This window comes from Populus nigra, chromosome 11, assembly GCF_951802175.1.
Source record: "Populus nigra chromosome 11, ddPopNigr1.1, whole genome shotgun sequence".
Lineage (NCBI taxonomy): Eukaryota > Viridiplantae > Streptophyta > Magnoliopsida > Malpighiales > Salicaceae > Populus > Populus nigra.
In genome coordinates this window covers 10784072-10791470 of record NC_084862.1, presented here as the reverse complement: position 1 = coordinate 10791470, position 7399 = coordinate 10784072, and the positions used below count along the sequence as shown (strand labels likewise).

Genomic DNA, 7399 nt, shown 5'->3' with positions numbered 1-7399 from the left:
AGAGCTATTTTTTTGGGTTAAGTTATGACCAAAGTATAATTCACTCAAGCCTGTAGAACCATAGTCAATGGGCTTACAAAACCTAGTTGTATTTTGTGTTGGCCTTCAAAAGCCCACTTTGATTTTGTCCGCTTGAACTTGGATATACAATTATTCATTTGGAAGTTATTAGTATGTATTTGGTATTTTGATAGCTTTTATAATTGAGGTTTTAAAAAATTAAATTTAGAAAAAAATAATTTTAATTATAGCTTTAAAAAATATGTATTTACTTTAAACTATTGTTAGATGAATTTTTACATGCAAAATAAATAAAAATAAGTATACTAATATTTTGTTTTTAAATGGATAACCTAGTTTATGAACAAATCAAAAATCAAGTTTCATATCCTTGTGCATGTATATAAAAATAGGTTAAACCCATATTTTCCTTGTATTAATCCCAATCCTTAAGTTTAGCTCATGAGATATCAATTGAGTCAATTAATTCTCATATTATAATTTATATAATTGCAATCATCTAAAGCTTGTTGGGGTGCTGGATATTGAGTTTCAACCTGTTTTTTTGTCAAGATGTGTTTTTTTTAAAATATTTTTTTAGTATTTTTAAATCGCTTTGATATGTTAATGTTAAAAATAATTTTTTTTAAAAAAATATTATTTTAATATATTTTTTAATAAAATTTTTTAAAAAATAACTGTTTTTACACTCTCAAACACTTTTGAGTCAATTAGCAATATTTTGAAGATGATGGATTGATTTGTTAATGAGCGTATCTATTAATATGTTAAATATAATATTAACAAATTAATGAGCATCTCTATATACAAATTTACCTCTCAATAAAATAAAATTTGTAATGGATTATTAAAACGCTTTTTATAAGTTATTAACCCTAGACAAATCACTTATATCCATTATTTAGGTCACGCACCCCCACCAAAATTAACGACTTTTTATTTTGAAATTGATTTTCATTTAACTATACTCTAATTAAATGCATGGGTTTTTTTATATATACAAAACAACAACAAAAATATAAGGAAAAAATAAGGGGGAAAAGCAAGCCTAAATTTTTAAAAGTTTGATAAAATAAAATTTTTTTAAAAAAATCAAATGAAATAAAAAAAATTCAATGATATTTTTTAAAATCTAAAGGATTAAAGATACCATTATTATAAAACCCAAGTTAATTTAATAGGTTAACCTGCAACCTAGTTAACTCGGAATCTAGACCAGATTGAGTTAAAAATTAAAAAAAAAAGAAGGAAAGAATTAATCAGGTATACTTGCTCAAAAACCGAAGTTAACTTAAGATTAACTGCCACCTATTTTATTCATCCTTCATAATTTAACTTAAGGTTGCCTTAAATTTGGTCTTTTAAATTAAAAAGAAAAAAAAAACATTTGAGTACACAGTGAGACCATAGCACACTCGGCGCACTGAGTGCGTGTCCATAGTTAAGCACAATAACAATTTACTACAAGAAAAAACGCCAAATCGTCTAGTGTTTTATATGATAATAATGGAGCCATCCATGTTTCCCCTTCTAATGGTTGAAACTTGAAAGGAAAGAAAAATTCAGGACTGCTTATTACGCCTGAAATTTCTTAATTAAAATGATTAAATCAATGCTCTTAGGAGGACAGATCGCATGAATAATATGGTGAGCATCCATGCCATTGTTGCTTATAGACCTTCTGTGGTGAATAAAGGGATGCAATCCAATGTCATTTGGCAGAACAAATTGAGAAAGAAGATATCTTGCCTGTTTGTGCTCATTTCAGCCATTAGAGACATAGCTTCAACGCAGAGAACATGGTCTTTTTTCTTAATTATATGGTCAAATCCATCACATTTTGTTCCGTATAACATATCCCACATTTTCGAAGATGTTTAACAACACTCAGCAACAAAAATCACAGACACAGAACATTATGTTTATTTATTATTAATATCATTTTGGATTTACTCCATGGAATATTGAAATGGACAGGCTTTTTGTTCTTCTTGTGATAATGTATCTGTAACACTGGTAGACAGGACCTCGACATCTTTGATTCCATCACGCCGCCTGCAAAGACAAAACCACATTTATTTAAAAACATTGCTCAAATGATTTATTACCGGTGATTTAGCATCTATACACAACAAGGGGTTCGCCATTTTTATTTTTATTTTATCTTAAAACTTTAAGTTTTGACCTTGAAATAATTTAAGAAGCACAGCATGCCACAGATCCTACATATAATTTATGATGTAAACGAACACCTACCGCATAAATAAAGCGTAGCGGGAGAGAAGAAATATGTATAGATACCTCATGTTTAGAAATAGTGGAAGATTTTTAATCGCTGTCGCTGTCACTGCTGCTATGGCCATCATGACCATGCTTCTTCTCCTTCTTCTTCTTCTCCTTCTTCTTTTTCTCTCCTTCACCATGGCCATCCCCGTCCTTGTGCTTACCATGTTCTGGCTTGTGCTCACCATGGTACTCCCCCTTGTGTTCACTCTTGTGCTCACCAGATTTCCCACTCTTGTGCTCACCAGATTTCCCACTCTTTTGCTCTTCTTTTTTGCCTCCAATGTGGAGGGTCTCCTCAATCTTGTGCATGATTCCTGACATGGTGTCTTTCCTTTTCTCTCTCTTTGAAATGACTTTTGATATGAACGGAAGGAAACAGGTGTCTAGGGTGCATATTTATAGGCTCGGAATGGAAGTGAAGGGAAAAAGGGAAAGAAAAAGAAAACTATGGTCTAATTTGAAATCACAAAAATGTCCATGGACGTGTGAATACCGTGTTCACTGAGTTGGTGACAAAAGTAATGAACTCACATGTATTATTTCCTTCCGGAAGGCCTTAGATCTAATCTCTAATCTGAAAGGGTCAACGTGATGCTGGAAGTTCTTAGGTCACACTATTTAGAGGCACCAAATAAGGGTTGCTTCGCTTGTGGTGTCCACAATGTGTTTATACTTCAACACGCATCCATGTTATCATGCCAGATGTTATAAAGTTGAAGAGTTGCTTCACTTGTGGTGTCCACAACGTTCATCATTTGCTCCTTTCGAGAGATAAGGATAAGTTTAGGTGACGAGGATAAGTTTTCTGTGGGTAACGTGGTATGCACGATGTTTAAATGATAAAAAAACATTTCTGGACCTTGAAAGTCTTGGATGTGTCGGGATTAGAAATGAAATTATAATTTAAGGGGTGAGAAGTTGTCGAGAAGTATTATAATTATTAGAAAATATATTAGTTTATAAGAGTTTGGGTAGAGATATTAATTGTACACGAGAAAGATGTATAATTCTAGTGTACTCTATGTAAAATAAACTATATTATTGATTGATTTTTTTTTTCTAAATCATATTTTTTTTTATGTTTGTTTAAGATTCAAGAAAGATTCTCCTCGATAATGAAGTTTATATATGTGGGAACTCAAGATAAATCTCCTAATAAAAAGGTCTTTGTCTTATCAGACTCAAAACTAATCATTCTAAACTCTAAAATTTAATAGTATATTTATATCTATTTTGAATCTTTAATACGTAAGAATATACATTAAAGTATAACTTTATACCTTCAAATATTAAAGTCTACAATTAGTTCCTAATATTTATTTTTCTCAATTCATTTAATTTAATACTGAAAATATGCATTACATTGTAAAATTCATACCTCAAATATTAATTAAACAAATTATTTTTTGTGGTGTTTTTAAAATTTTAACCAAATTCTAAAGGATAATCACAAACTTGTTATGATACTCATTAATTGATTTTTGTATTTTTCAAAGTATGATATAAACACAATTTATTTTTTATAAAATATGCATAAAAAATTAGAATTTGGTCGTATGCACACAAATAAAAACATGTTTTTATATTTTTTAAATAATAAAATTTTGAAGAAAACAGATATATTTAATATTGGATCAATATCTTATAGTGTAAGTTCACAGTCCAATTATTAAATGAAATGGTTGAAAAACACGTAAGGGACCCACAAATAATTTTAAAATGGTCCCTAAAGTTTTTCAAAATTTTTGGAAATTAGGGTTTGTTTGGAAAAATAAGAAAAAACATCTCAAGAAAGAAAACTATCAAAAACTCGTTAAAACATGTTTGTCAAATACATTCTAAAAATCAAAAAATGCATTTTTTCCTTAAAATTTTGCACAACCAAACATTAATGGACTCAGCCCATCCATGTGGGCTGGGCTTCTCAATCCAAAACGTAAAGGCTCAAAAACAAAACCCACACTTGGTAACAAAAGAAAGAAGATTTAAGGAGATTTTTGTTTGAAATTTTGCCAATAACACAATAAATAAGTGGAAGAATCCAAAATCTAAATTGAAAATTTCAACCAAATCTTGTCAAATAAAAGGCATATAAACATTAAGTATATGGAACAATGAAACATAATTTGCACCATACAAGAAAAACAAACTAAGAATGACTTGAAATTGACCCCAACAATAATAAATGTAAACCCAGATATTCAAATTTAAAAAGGATCAATTAGCAAAAATCAAGCTTCAAATGGACAAATTGATGGCAGAGAATAATCATACATAGATCTCACTTTCAATCCAGATATACAAGGCAAGCCAAAACATTGTTTTGTGAGAAATCAAAATCTGCAACTTAAGAACATTCAAATAAAGAAACCTATAAATGTCTAAACCCAAAAAACAGGCATAAAACTAGAAAAAAAAAAAGACTTAAGCATTGTAACTATAGCTTAGACATGCTACACATAATTTATTTGAAACAATAAAAATAATAAGAAACTTCAAAAACAACAATCAAAATTTATTATTTATAACAAGTTAGAAGCGCATTCTTTTGAGTATAAATCATGTTCTATTGATCATTCCCTTTATTTCTAAACTCAAACCTCATCTTTGCAACTTCAAACAAAACTAGCAAGCTACACAAAACAACCTAATCAATGACAATATCATACTTCAACATATCTATATCCACACTATTGATTAACTAAACATTAAAGCATGCAAAACAACATTTTATACTAACATTTATCATTTATTAAACATTAAATAAGGCACCAAACAAACTTGAATATACACAAGCTAACTTCTAAGGTATGATTAAACTCCTCAAAACAAAAATCCATGGCATTTAAACTAATAAATTACTATTACATATGCATAATAAACATTTTAAACAGAAAGTTAAAAAAAATAGATGTGGAGGGGGTGTGTTCATTGAGCTACACCCCTTCATCAAAGTTTAAAGGTATATTTTATAAAGGGAATATTGATTTCTTCTCTGGATTATTTTCTTCTTTCCTCTTAGTTTTCAACTTCTTTTCTATCTGAGATTGATCTTGATTCTCTTCTTTCCTTCTTGCTCAACTTAGCATGTAATTATTATAGCTTTTATCTTAATCTTTCTATGTTTCCTCTCTTTTTTCTTTGTGATTTTCTTCTCAAAAATTCACCCCTTCTGCTTAAGAGCAGATACTTTTTTATAATGGTTTTTGCTAAGAGGTTGTTAGGGAAGATTCTTCTTCTTTCTCTTCCAAAACCTTCCTCTTCAAATAGGTGGTTTCTGGTCCCTTTTTGTCTTCTTGTTAACCAAAATCACACATAAGAAAACAACATTTGAGTCTTTTCTATAAAGGTAAGATTTTCTTCGATCATAGATGATTGAGTTGGGTACTTTGTCAAAATCATTATGGAGATGGAGCCATAAATGTGTTATTTATTGACCAAAACCTTGTAGAGAGGATGTAGATCTGTATTAGGAACAAACCACATCAAATTTAAAAGTCTAAAACTTTGTATTCATTTATTAGAAGATAGACTCTCGGTTAGCCTGAATCTGCCAATAAAAGGGAGACTGATCAAGGACAAGATGTTATCAAGTTCATTAAGACAAATAAGGTATAAACGTGTGATAAGGATAGTAAATCCTTGTAGAGGAGATGTTTATCGGTCGAAAGATGGTGCCCTTAAAATGGTCGAAAATATCATATTAATTCGCTTGAAAGTGGCATTTCAATCATCTTTTGTTTGTTGAAGAAGATGATAAAAAGGGATAAGCGACATGTCACTTAGTTTCTTTATTAAAAACGAGTGACATGTCGTCTGCCTAAACCCTAAAAATTAAGGTTTTTTAATTAGAATTTTGTAAATTTTAATTTGGTCCTTTTTTTCCAATTTCAACACACCCACAATTGACCCTACAATTACCTAATTTTTGCAATTGCACCCCTGAAAACCTATATTTAAGTCCTTTAAGTTAAGCATCTTTTGTACTTTGATCCTTGGTTTCTAAATTATGCAATTTGACCCCTATTAACCATTAAAACTTTCAATTTCTTTCAAATTGACCTCTGATTTGCTTAATTTCAGTCCCAAACTTACATGTCATTTGTGCTTTAGTCTTTGGTGTTGAAATTCTTCAATCTGACCCTCAATAAGCCTTTAATCTTTTATTTTTTTCAATTAAACCCCTGACTGCATCGATTTAGCATTTTCAAGTTTTAATTGTGTCCCTAATCTTCCAATCTTTGTAAATTGATCTAAATTAGACCTTTAAACTTGAATTTTCTTCAATTAAGTCCTTGATTGAATCCATAAAACCTATTAGAAGTTAAATTAAGTCCTTGAACATAATTAATTCTTTTAATTTTGGCTAAATTGACTTTTAAACTTAATGTTTCTAAATAAGTCTTTAATTAAGCCAATTAAACCTATTCAAAGTTTAATTAAATCCTTAAACTTAATTAATTCTTTTAATTTTGGTCAAGTTGGATTTCAAACTTCACTTTCTTTCTGTTAAGTCTTTCTTTATCTCATCGTGTCAAAATATGTTAGTCTAGTTATTTTGGTTTCTTGTGGCTCGAGAGCTTGTCTTCTTATGTCCCAAAAATATTCTTGGATTTTAATTATTTATTTTTTAATAAAAAAGAAAATGTATTTTTTATAAAATATTTTTTTGAGGGATCCACAATTGGATTTTGACAATAAGTTTATGCAATTCAAGCATTTTTTTTCAGCTCATTTCCATATCTAATTTAAACAATAAGTAAAGTGTTGCGTATTGTGGTGTCTTTTACGGTTGCAGTTTTTTTAAAAAAATAGATGTAAGAAAAATATTTTTAGTTGTTGTTTTAAAAAGGTAGATTTAAAAATATGTGTTTAATTAAAATTGTTGTGAGATGAATTTCTGCTTGTAAAATAAATGAAAAACAAGTTTCTATGAATAAAAAAGCAGATTATTTTAACTTTTACAAAATAAGGTTTGAAATGAAATTATATATGAGGTCCAATGCAAAAAGAAGAAATTATTTAACTAAATGAACATTTTTTTCCTCTATTGCTGGATAAGAAACAGAAACTATCACAATAACAAACATCT

General features: G+C 29.1%; 1 long non-coding RNA gene across 1 annotated transcript; it reads right to left on the bottom strand.

Annotated features, from left to right (window-relative positions):
* Positions 1-1926: 1926 nt before the first annotated feature.
* Positions 1927-3102, bottom strand: LOC133668587 (uncharacterized). Its single transcript, XR_009833760.1, has 2 exons — positions 2323-3102; positions 1927-2076 (listed from the first exon to the last, which is right to left on the bottom strand). It is a non-coding gene; the product is annotated as an uncharacterized LOC133668587 (long non-coding RNA).
* Positions 3103-7399: the final 4297 nt, after the last annotated feature.